Raw genomic sequence first — 13,085 nt, 5'->3', positions numbered from 1 at the left:
AGAAATATTGTTGCTTTCACCATCAATATGGGCATATCACGGATTAATGCCAAGCCTGGAAGAAGGAAACAGATGCCCTCATTCAATCATGTAAGTTGGGAAATTTCATCGATTGGAATAGAATGCACCTAGGGAACGTGTAGAAAAAGGAAATGACAGAACGCCCCGGTGACCCTAATCCCCCCCAAGGAAAGACCCGCGAAGGATACTGGAGACAAAGGTAAGCGCCAGTAATAAATGTGATTTTTGGAGGATGGCCCTCCGTAAAGGACAAAAAGGAGTATGTGGGGTCTGTGGAAGAGACACCCATCTCAAAAAGGCAACAACGGGAAACTATAACTTTTTCAAACAGTGGCCTTCTGAGTAGAGGAGCCTCATCCAGATACGTTATGGTTATCTCGATGGGAATAAACGGGGCGCTGGTAAAACGAGTTCTAGCAGACATGGGGAGGAGCGTAAATGTTATGTATCACGATGTATTCGTGAAGTTGGGGTTTGCTTAGGATTAACTCCGAATGATTAAAACTCTATTTGCCGGATTCACTAGAGACACCATCGAAACTAAAGGGACCATACAGTTACTTGTGGAATTAGGTACTCACCCAAACGTACCAGAAATAGAAATGGATTTTGTGGTGGTAAGAATATCATGCGCTCACAACATCATCCTAAGAAGGCCAGGGTTGGTAAACATCGGAAGAATCCTATCGATGGAACATCTGTGCTTAAAATACCACACTCCCAAGGGATTGGAAGAATGCATGGAAACCAACACTTGGCCCATGAATGCTCTCAGAGGGCTTGCTGGAAAATGGGGAAAGAACATCTGCCCATACATACTATAGAATAGGGGACGTAGAAAGAACAATTGAGGAAGGGCTCAGAGCCAGCCGTAGAGTTAGAGGAAATAGCAATGGACCCCTCTCGCCGGACCAACGGGTAAAGATAGGAAAAAGACTCGCAGGGGACTTGCGTGAGAAAATTATCCAGGTCCTAAGGAAATACGTGATAGTGTTTTCATGGGGATCTAAAGATATGGCAAGAGTGGATCGATCTATAATCACGCACTGGTTAGCGGTGGACCCCATACATAGACCTGTTAAGTAGAAACGCCGACATCTATCCGCTGAATGAACGACATTCGTAAAGAAGGAAGTTGAGACGTTGTTAGCCATAGGCCACATAAGGGAGGCGATGTACCCAGAATGGCTGGCCAACATGGTCTTAGCCCCAAAACCTCCGACCTGGTGAATGTGTGTCGATTACACTAATATGAACAAAGCATGCCCCCAAGATTCGTTCCCACCACTGCATACCAATTAGTTAGTGGGTACCACCAGATTTCATGGCAGAGGAGGACGAAGAAAAGACAGCCTTCGTGACCTTGGATGGAGTCTATTGTTATCAAGTGATGGCTTTCGGGTTAAAAAATTTGGGAGCTACCTTCACTCGAATGGAGGTTGAGATATTGAAGGATCTATTGGTAAACATCATGGAAGCATACATTGATGACATGCTCGTCAAGAGCAGGGAAGCAGAAACCCATCCGGAGTACTTAGCATGATGTTTCGATGTCATGAAAGAACACAACCTGTGCCTGAATCTGAAGAAATGCGCATTTGCAATAAAAGGAGGAAAATTCTTGGGCTTCATGGTAACTCACCGAGGGATAGAGGTTAACCCCAAGAAAGCCAAGAACACCTTGAACATGCAACCCCCCATGTCAGTCAATGACATACATAGATTGAATGGGAGGTTGGAGGCTTTGAGCCGTTTTATGTTCAAATTGGCAGAGAAATTCTTACCCTTTTATAGGTTATGAAAAGGAGGGAAGGCTTCACAAGGACTGCCGAGTATCAGGAAGCATTTGATCATTTCAAGGCTTGTCTAGCCCTCACGCCCATCTTGTCAAAACCATAAAAAGTGGAGATTTTGTATGTTTATTTGGGAATAGCCCTGGCAGCTGTGAGCTCGGTTCTCTTGTGAGAAGAAACTGGCATCCAAAAACCAATCTACTATGTAAGTCGGGCCTTGCATGATGCAAAATTAAGGTACACCCCTTTGGAGAAAATGGTATATGCACTAATACGAACAATTAGGAAATTGGTGTACTATTTCCAGGCCCACCACACAGTAGTTTTAACGAATCAACCCCTTAGCTCGGTCATGAGGAATCTAGTGTCGTTCGGACGAATGGTGAAATGGTCCATCGTGATCACCTAGTACAGCCTCGGATACAGACACCGAACAGCCATCAAAGGGCAAACCCTAACTGACTTCATAGTGGAATGCACGGTTCAAGAAGGTCCATGAGGAAAAAGGAAGGGCAAAGAATGCCCCCATAGGAATGAGAAATGTTCACGGATGGAGCTTCCATTGGAAAAAGTTGCGGAGGTGGTATAGTCCTGATATCACGAGGGATTCAAAATTTATTGGGCATTCCGTTCAACTTCCAGTTATCGAATAACGAAGCAGAATATGAAGCCTTAATTGGGGAGTTAAAACTCGCAAAAACGTTGTCAGTGCGCGGTTTGAGAATCAGATCCCACTTCCATCTGGTAGTCGGACAAGTCAATGATCAATTCGAAACTAGGGGAACAAAATGAGGCAATACAAAGAGATAATAAAACAATTGCTCGCAGAGCTGGAACAATGGGAACTGCAACAGCTCCCAAGGACAGAAAATGGGGAAGCAGATCCCCTCTCTCGCCTAACTCAAGGAGTCGATGAGCACTTGGAATACATATCAAAAATTGCCCAAATAATAGAAGTTGATTGCCCTAGTATCGAAAGGAGGAGGCTCTGGCCATCCTTCTAACACAAGATGAATGGATGCATGAAATCATCATGTGTAAAACCAGAGGAGTTACCCCAAATGATCCAACCCGGATACGAAAATTGGTAACAATAGCCCCATCTTATCAGATATTAGATGACAAATTGTTCAAATTATCCTTCGGATAACCAATGTTGAGATGTCTCACCAGGGCAGAAGCCGAGCAAATTATCCTTCGGATGACCAAAGGCAATTGTGCCTCCCACCAAGGCATTAAAACACTCGCCTGGAAAGTGATCCTACAGGGATATTACTGGCCCCGTATCAGGGCTGACTGCCTGGAATACATGAAATGATGTCAGACCTACCAACAGTTCGCAACTCGTATGGGTGATTTTTTTTTTTTTTTTTTTTTTTTTTTTTTTTTACAGGTATGAAGTAAAGATGGGCTTACATTCATGGCATTGCCTACAAGATGTGAGTTCAAGGTATCCATGGAGCTGCTATCCATCCAGAACTGCCTAGTTACAAGCACCATATCTTGCACACCATGGTAGATGGAATCTATGCAATTAGGTGTATAGGGTTGTAAGGTCATACCTCTAGCAGCTTCACCAAAATACTTGGCAGCAAGTTGACCATACGACTCGTATTCTTCTCGCCTGGATATAACCCGTAGTGAGGGTGGTGGATTAGGTTTCTAACCAGGCGATGGAGGGGCATGTTGTGGTTCAGAGCCCTGTCGAGGCGATGGATGGGCATGATGTGCATCCTCAGGCTCGGGAAGATTAGGTGCAAAGCCTGAAAGAGATGCTTCCATCATGGAAGGCCCCATGCCATCCAAGATTGGGTTCGGTAAGCGACCTACGAATGACTCCTCTTCATATGAGGGAGGACATGAGGTGTGTCTGCCATGAGTACGGTACGCCCTGTACATTTGAGGGGTACTAAATGGAGGTGTTGATAAAGGAATTAAGGTAAAGTCATATTACTTCATTTGTTCATGCACGAAAAAAAAAATGAAATAACATAGGTACTCACCTAATGGAGGATTGTTGCTGAGTTGATGGAGGTGAAGAGGGTCGTTGTACCTTCTGTGATCATGCGGGCCTCCAGCACATATGAGAGCTCTGTGTGTCTAAACCAGGATAAGGTTCTGGTGTATAAAGGGTGAACAAAGAAGGACAAGTATTGGCGGAACCTATACCTTTGTCGTTCTCTGAATACTCAACTTATACATATCTTTCCTTCTAGTTTTTTTTTTTTTTTTTTTTTTTTTTTTTTTTTTTTTTTTTTTTTTTTTTTTTAAGGATGGAAGGGTGGTAAGGAAACCATGCCTAAGAACATAGGTAAGATGAAAGAAAGGTCTTGTCTGACCTACAAGGAATAAGTGTAAAGTAACGAGAGGGAGGGGGGTGGGTACATCAACTTCATGACATCTGGTCAGAAAGCAGGTAATAACTCTATGAACGTTGGGGGTGAGCTGACAAGGTATGACATGGCGGACATTAAGGAACTCTGTCACTAAGGGATGAGGGTGAAATTGAAGTCCCGCATGTACTAAATGAAAATGAACGGCCACCAACAAAGGGTAGGGAGGTTCGACCATATTAGGCGAGGCCTCAACTCTCACCATCTAAGCACTTATCCCTTCATTGTGATTGTTTTCTTTGTGTTAACCCCCCATTATCAAACCCTTAGCCTTTAGCCAAAAATGTTTTCCTCCACCCTTGAGAGAATAGAACATTTGTTCTTTTTCATAGAAGATACTTTTATTGGAGTTGTTTTGCTAGCAGTATTCTAGATAATTTTGTCTTGATGTGGGAGTTTGGTTCTTTGATAAATTGGTTTGTTGCTTTGTTGAAAAGATAAGAAAGAGTATTGAAAAGGGATGAAAAGAAAGGAAATTGAGAAAAGAAGAAAAAAAGAATAAAAGCTTGAAGTTTGTTCCTAAATTTGTGATGTAAGTTATGCTCAAATTTGTCATCTTTAGAGTATTGCTTTGTATTGATTGTAATTTACTCCTTTGTTCTAAGTTGTCATGTCTCTTCTAGTCCAATTGTGAATAGGTGTGAAATTCTCTCTTTTGTTTATTTTCCTTACCACTTCTTTGTTAGCCATTCACCCGTAGCCCCATTACAAGCTTAATAAAAACCTATTTGATCTTAGCATGCATTCTTAGAATTGAGCTAGTGGGAATATGAAATGCAAGCCTATGAGATCTCATTCAAAGCTGTATTTTGCATAGTCTCAACTTAGTATTTGTGCACACTTGATCTTCACGCACTTTAATAATTTTGGTGCTTGGTTATTGGCTTGAGAATGAATCTTATGTGCCAAACTGAGATGACTCTTGAAGAATGTTGTTTTGTACAAATGGTTTGTGGTATGGTGGGTTGTGCAAGAGAGAGTATGAGTAATTTTTGTGTTGGACTTGTGATTTATTCAATGGTTTTGCTTGAGGACAAGCAATGGTTTAAGTGTGGGGGAGTTTGATAACTGCGTTTATGTCCATGATTCTACCCCATATATATAGACCTATTTTGAGTGAAATATACTTTGGTTTTATGCAAAATGTGCCTTAATTCATTTGTTTCTGTCCTTAGGTGCATAAATTGTTGATTTGAAGACAATCATATGCTTTTCGGAGCATTTTGAGCGAATCTCGAGTCAATGGGAGTCAAGGTGAAGCTAAGGAGGTGGCTAAAATGTTTCAAAGAGAGCTAAAGAGTGGTACTTTCAATGGATTTGATCACAAGAACAAAATAAGAGAAAAGTGGAGCAAAAGACCAAAGAGTTGTAATACCCGCTAAATTTGGCGACACTTTAGTATTTTGATCTTATCTCAATCTAGGAATGTCCGATTCAAGTGATTCTTACGCCATTGGAAAGACGAATCGAAGGGCTACAACCTATGATGCAGCAAAAAAACTCAACGCGTTGAAAACTTCCAGAAAGTTGCACGAAGATTGATGCTGAAAACTCAACGCGTCGAAAATCCTGAACTGAATTTGGAAAGTTGCACAGAAACTTCCTAATCTCTTCCTATTGAGCTCCCTCTATAAAAAGTCCATCTTCCCTCAAGCCTAGGGAATTAAGCTATGTTTTGGAGACAAGAAATAGGAGATCAAGAGCTACAAGTTGCCTTGGGAAGAAAGAAGAAAAGCTAGGACGATTTGGGAGAATCTCTTGGTTTATTCTTTTACTTTTTTTTATTGCTTGTAAACTCTTTATATTATTGAAATGAATTTTAGTTTAGCCATGTGTGGCTAAGTTATTTTAGAGATTCTTGGGTGAAAGTGTTTATGAACCTATGTGTCTAGTTCTCAGATTCTTTAATATATTGATATTTGGGTTTTATAACTTGTGTTGCAATTGTATTTTATATTGTTGATGCTAGTAGTTAGTGGCCATAATTACTCATTTCATATTTATCTTTATGTCTTAACGGGAGTTAGGGTATAATTAAGAGTACCCACAATTGCACTTAACTATTGCACCTTGTGAGAGGGCATATTTGTTAAGGAATTAACTCTTGACTTGTGCATATCGGGAGATGGTATTAGTTAGGAATTTACATTGAATGCTTGTTCTTACATTGTTGGGTGTTTATATAACGGGAGTGAATATTCACTTGTAGTGTATTAGGTTGGAGATTACGGGAGTAACTCTTTCCCTTGTTTGCATTCTCACACTTGTTTAAACCCAGATTTAATATTGCATTTTAGATTGGCATTAGGTGATTAAACACTTGAATCCTAGGAATCTCATCCCCTCTCTATTGTTTTCACAAACTTGCTACTTTTCTCTTTAAATTAGTTTTATAATTAATCAATCATCCATGATTTTCGTTAGGATTAGCTTCACAAGAATAAATTAGTAGCTAGTGTTTGATATGTCCCGCTTCGATCGATAACCCGATACTCTGGATAATTATTTGTTTGATAATTATACTGTAATCAGTCAGATAGTTAGGGATGCACGGGTGGTTGCTAGAAAAGAGGATGACTAATAGAATTGGTTGGTGGGTGGGGTATTTAAAAGAAGAGGAGGGGGTTTTAGGGCTCCCTTATTAGATTTGGAGCGTGGGCTTGTCAGTGGGCCTATCTTTAAAATATACTTCTCCTAATCATTATTCAATGATGAATCGATGAAGTGGAGGACTTATGATGGGGTTATTAGAAATTGGGCCAATTATTTATTTAATTTTAATTTGACTGGTGACAATCCAAAATTTAATTTTATAAATTCAATTTTAAGAAATTCTAAAATAGCCATTTTCACTCCATTAAAAAATTTTTGAGATAAATTTGGTGTTTGAATAAATTATTTTGAGTTACTTTTTAAATTAATTCAACACCGGAACTTATTTTAATTCCAAAATCCTAAATTTTCGGGTACTTCGCGTACTAAGTTTTAAACTGAGAAACCTATCTGAGTGAGACCGGGAGAAATCTGAGAAACCTGAACCAAGTGTTTATATAGAAATCATTTTTGGAAAAATCTATTTTGACCCTCAAACTATTTAAAACTATGATTCTAGACCTTGGTCCATGAAGTTTGGTGAACCACTAAAAGCCATATCTCACTTGTCTGATATTTTTAGAACAGCCACCAAATTACCATCTTGTCCTCCATCAATCATTGAGCATCAACCTAGGGTTTAGCACCCTATATAAACTTCACTATTCCATTGTTGTCTCCTGATCCCATTTCTTTGCCTCTCCAAGCTCTTTGTAGAAGAAGAAATACAAATCACAGTAAGGTTTCTAGCTTCCTTCTCCTCCATTCATTTCATTTCCTTCTAAGATTTCATCCTAACTTTCAACCTTTGATATCTTTTCTTAAGCCTTGTAAGTGTTGTTGTGTTGTTTGTTTGAGGTGTTTAGGTGGTGAAGGAGGTAGTGGTTGAGTAGAGAGGAAGAAGGGATCCACACAAGAGGAGGAAACAACAAAGGTATAACCCCATAGACTCCCATCTTAAGTTTTGGCTCTGTGAAGCCTTTGTTTCATAGGTAGAAATGAGTAGAAATGCTAGATTTTTGAAGTGTTTGAGCTATGAAGTGATTTATTACTTGTCTATGATGTTTTGGATGTGCTAGAATTGCCTGAGATTGTATTGCAGATGAGAAGAAACCATCTGGTGCACAGGCAGTGTGCACCAGTAAATGCACCGGCCCCAGCTAACGGCCCAACAAGGGGACCGTTGGCTAGAGTCGTGGCCAGCCGGGCCTAGGGAACGGCCCTAGGAGAGGGCCATTGCCTAGAGCCGGCGAATTGGCGGTTCGAGGGGGCGGGCCTAGCTGAGCCCCGCCCCAAGGTTCGTGAATTGTTTCCTATGCAGTGGCTGGGCCCTTGTGGCTCAGCTACGTGTCGTTTTGGATCGGGTGTCATCGGCCCTTGTGGCTCGGTACCTCGGGGCCGTCTTGGCACACGTTTTGGCTTTGATTTCATTGGTTTTGGTTAAGTTTTGAGCTATTTATGATTGTTTTTGTAAAAGAAATTGTTGCAGAAGTATTTTGTTTCATTCACTGTTCTTGGACTTATGAATTACCAGACTTGTTTCAATTCATGAGTTGAGCATGATATTTTATGTTTGTAAATAGAAAAGCATGAGCCTAAATGGTTGGTTTTCACTAGCAAAGCATGCCTAAAGTATTTACAATAAATTGTTGAAGTTCACTGTCAAGTTCATAATGTTGAGTATGTTTACTGTGAGTTTATGTTTGAGTTCAAATAGCATGCTAACTACTTGCTAAGTGTATTTGAGAAGATTTGTTAAGTTATGAGTTTCAAGCATGATTTATTGAATTGTTGAATTTCACAGCGAATAGAAAGTATAAACATATGGTTACAGTAAATGCCATTTTGAGAATATCATGTTTTAAAGCATAAGTGGCCAACGTGAGCCTAAGTATTATTTTCCAAAAATCTCATTTCCAAGTAGAGCATCTTTATCTTGTCTTTTGAGAATGAGTTGAGAAGAATGTGCATTTCTTTTTGCATAAGTTAAATGTTGCATATATGAGATGCATGAGCGATATATCTATATATCTATGGTGAGGAAAACCTTGTTTTGGAGGACCCGTTTGGATTACGTCCTCTCGGGAAGAAAGAAATGGACATTGCAATCCAAGTGTATGTAACGTGGCGTATTCCCACGTTACAAGGTTGGAAACTTCCCGCCAATCTTGGAATCCTGGTCAGGGGGTGTGCACACTAAAATTTTGATACCTGATTCCACAGAGATGAGTTTAGAACCAAGAGAGTGGTTCGGTAGATGAGATTGAGCATAGGTCGGCTAGAGGCCGTACCAGGATAGGTTCATTCACGCTACGGTGAAGTTCCTATAACCTCATCCATTTGTAAAGAAAGTGAATCATTGTGACTCTAAAAAGCGAGTCATTGCGACTCTAAGAAATGAAAGCAAGAGAGTCCTTGTGGCTCTAAGAAACCTCCATAGAAAAGTACTATATTTACAAACGAGTGTATAGGTATACTTATAGTATTGCACGAGATTGCATAATGAGAATGTTGCATGAGATTGCATAATGAGAATGTTGCACGAGATTTTATAATGAGAATGTTTGCACTAGATTGCATAATGAGAATGAGTAACCAAGATTGTATATTGAGTATGACTGCCTTAGTTGCATATTGATGTCTTATATATCTAATTCGCATGATGAGAACTCGAAAGCATGAGAATAATTTCTTATTGATTGGTAGTACGCAATTGCTTGATAGCATGAGTTCGTTATGATGAGTTTTGCTATGATGAATATGTGTTAAGAGTGATTATGTTGATAAGTATTTATCGTTGAAGCATGCCTGTTGATATTATAGGTTGCGAGCATATAGAAAGCTTGTAGTTTATCTTAAAGTTGTCTAAGTGTTGCGATTACTTGATTTGAGAATGTGAGCAAATGTTTTTCCAAAGTATATACTGTAGTACTTTACAGGGTTGAGTGTGGTTATACTTAGCTTCGTGCTAACGGGTGTTTTCTACTTGTTTACTTGTTGTTTTGTAAAACCCCTTTCAAGTGGGCCCAGCATTTGAGAGTTGTTCGAGTTAAACTAGTTTAGTAGATCTAATAGTCTAAACTCTTGTTTCATCTTATGATGTTTTGGATGATGGATTGTAGACTTATGTTACTTATGTTTGGTGATAGACACCGGGGTGTTTTTCCCCAAGTGACTTTAATTAAGTAATTTCAATGTTAGTTTGACTTAATGACTTAGTTCTATCCTTAGCCTATGCAATCACCGTGGAGAGGTGGTTGTGGCGGTGACATTCCCACTAGTTTGTTATTTAAGTTTGTTTATTCGCTGCTTAGTTTATCTTGATTTTGGTTTTAGAACTGTAATTAAGTTTAAGAAAAGTGGGGTGTTACAGGGAGAGAGGGTGCAGGAGTCCAAGAAAGAGGGGTGCAAGGCGGCGGTAGGCGCCGGGTGTCGTGGCAGCTCCGATGGGGGCGCCGGATGACATGACCCCCACCCAGGGCTGAGGCGCCCCCGTCGCGCTCGGGGCGACGACGTTGCTTGGCGACGTCGTCCGGGCGCGCCCGGCTTGTTTGGCTGTGCCCCTTGTGGATGCCTTGTCGTGAGGGGCTCGGGCATGGTGTCGTGTGGCGTTTGGCGGCTTGGAATGTAGTTCACGACAAGGGGACAACGTGGGACGTGTGTCTAGCTAGAACTAACAGGCTGTGGATGGTGTACACGTGGGTGGTCTGGGTTAAGCTACTGATAGTATAAAAGGGGGAGGAGGGGGGGGGGGGGGTGTTTGGTCCGTATAAAACACACCTCAAGAGATAGCTACTCCTCTGGTCAAATGGTCTTGTTTTCTCCCTCTAATTGGTATATTAGGGTTCAAGTCCTGTGGGTAACATATTTAGTATTTATGGCAATTTATATCGTGCACCAGGGCACACATTGTATTGTGCACCTTGGTGCAAAACGACTTCGTTTTGTACTCTTTTTTTTTTTTTTTTTTGGAAATTCAGCTTTTCGTGTGTCGTCTGTTAATTTCTTAAAAAAAAAATCTCATGTTTTCAAAATGTACATAGTTGTATAATAGAATGTACATAATTGTATAACAGAATGTACATAATTGTATAACAAAATACACATACTCTTTTTGAAAAGATAATACACATAATCTAACATAATACATAATACACATAAACTCTTAACATAATACACATAAACTCTTAACATAATACACATAAATTCCATATTTCGGATGTACATAATTGTATAAAAAAATGTACATAATTGTATAAAAAAATGTACAGAATTGTATAAAAAATGTACATAATTGTATAACATAATGTACATAATGGTATAACTTAATGTACATAATTATATAACAGAATACACGTACCATCTGTCACGTCAACTCCCCACACAACTTAACAAAACGACGTCGTTTTGGGAGGCGCGGGGCACACATTGCTATATGCGCCGTGGTGCACGGTATAACGATTGTTTATTTATTCTTTGGGCTGCCATTTTAGGCCAGTTCTTGGGTTTTGTACATATTTTATTGGGTCTCATGCCCCTAGCAATAATATTATTATTCTTTTATCGCTATTTCTTGTTTTAATACTCAGTTTATTGTGGACTCGGTCCTGACAACAACAACAACAACAATAACAACAACAACAATGCATCGGTCATATTTTAAACCAATATGGCCAGCACTTTGCCCTTAATTGGGCTAGCCCGATGCGAACGAGGATTAGACTGAGTATGGTATGAGTTTAAAGGTGCTTCCTACAGTTAAGACCTACTCAGGACACCTCGTGGTCTGACCAAAAAATAATAATGCATCAGTCATATTTTACATTTTGTTTACTAATAATTAGTGAAATAAACTCTTTTTTTTTTTTTGTGTGTGTGGTTATATTTTTTCTTTTCTTTTTTTTTTGTTTTATTTTCTTTAATTTTTTTTTTTGTATTTAATAGTACTTTTAATGCATTTTAAATATATAAAATTTATCTAATAATATTAATTTTAATATTATGAAAAATTGAATTAAAAATGAGATAGAGAATAATAATAATAATAATAATAATAATAATAATAATAATAATAATAATAATAATAATAATAATAATAATAATAATATACTAAATTGTATAGGAGACAAATTCGGTAAAGTTATAATTGGAATATATAAATTATGTTTGTGTAATCATGTTTACTGATAACTTGTATATTTTTATTTATTCATTGTATAATGCTAAGAAATTTCTATAGTTACCGTATTTAATTTTTAACTTTTCCATTTATGTTAAACTTTAATAAAGGAATATTTTGTTAAGAGTTAATTTCATTTTTGGTCCTATATTTATAAGTGACAATTCATTTTTAGTCTTTTTTTTTTTCAAAACATCATCTTTTGGTCTTAGTATTATTGTGGAACGACCATTATTGGTCCTTTATCAACAAATCATTTAACTTCCGTAAAATACAAGGCATTTAGGTATTCAATGTTTCAATTATGAATTTTTTCAAAACAAATAAAAATAATAATATAGCGGGTCAACTCATTTTGTATAAAAAAGAGGATAAAAATATCATTTTATTTAACGACATTTCAATGATTTTGTTGACGAATGATGTAAAAAATGGTCATGTCACCAATAAATCTATACCAAAAATAGAATTAACTCTTCCTTAACTTATTATTTTTAACGTGACTCATTGCAAAATATTTCCTAACCTTTTAACAACAACAACGCCATTTTGTTTTTATATTGTTATTATAACAATTAAATTACTGTGCACAAAATGGAACTCGGGACTTTTTTTTCTATTATTTTACAATTCTTTTTTCTTCGTGATAAGAATTGAAATATAATAATATTTACTTAATTTGATTTGTTTCTTTCAACTATTAAAAAAAAAGAGTAAAAACTATTATTTTTTTAATCTTCATCATAAAAGAATATAAATGTCATACTATAATATAATTATTCTCAGAATACATTTTCTTTTCTTTGCTTAAATCAAACATTATTTGTTGTAGCACAGATTTTAATTTTCTATTCCAAAGTTATATTGCTTTAATTAAAATGTATATTTTATTACAAGTTGATCTACTATGTAAGAGACCAAATTTCTCTCTACTTTAAAATTTTAAATACGGAATTTCATTATCTAATCAATCTTATATGAAAAAAAAAAAAGAGTAAATATTTGAAAATATCAAAGAGAGTTTATTAAATAAATATTTTATATATAACGACAATTGAGATTGCAAGTATATATACAAGGAAAACCTATGAATTCATATGTTATAAC

The sequence above is a fragment of the Ipomoea nil genome, unplaced genomic scaffold, assembly GCF_001879475.1.
Source record: "Ipomoea nil cultivar Tokyo-kokei standard unplaced genomic scaffold, Asagao_1.1 scaffold3172, whole genome shotgun sequence".
NCBI lineage: Eukaryota > Viridiplantae > Streptophyta > Magnoliopsida > Solanales > Convolvulaceae > Ipomoea > Ipomoea nil.
This window is presented reverse-complemented; position numbering follows the sequence as displayed.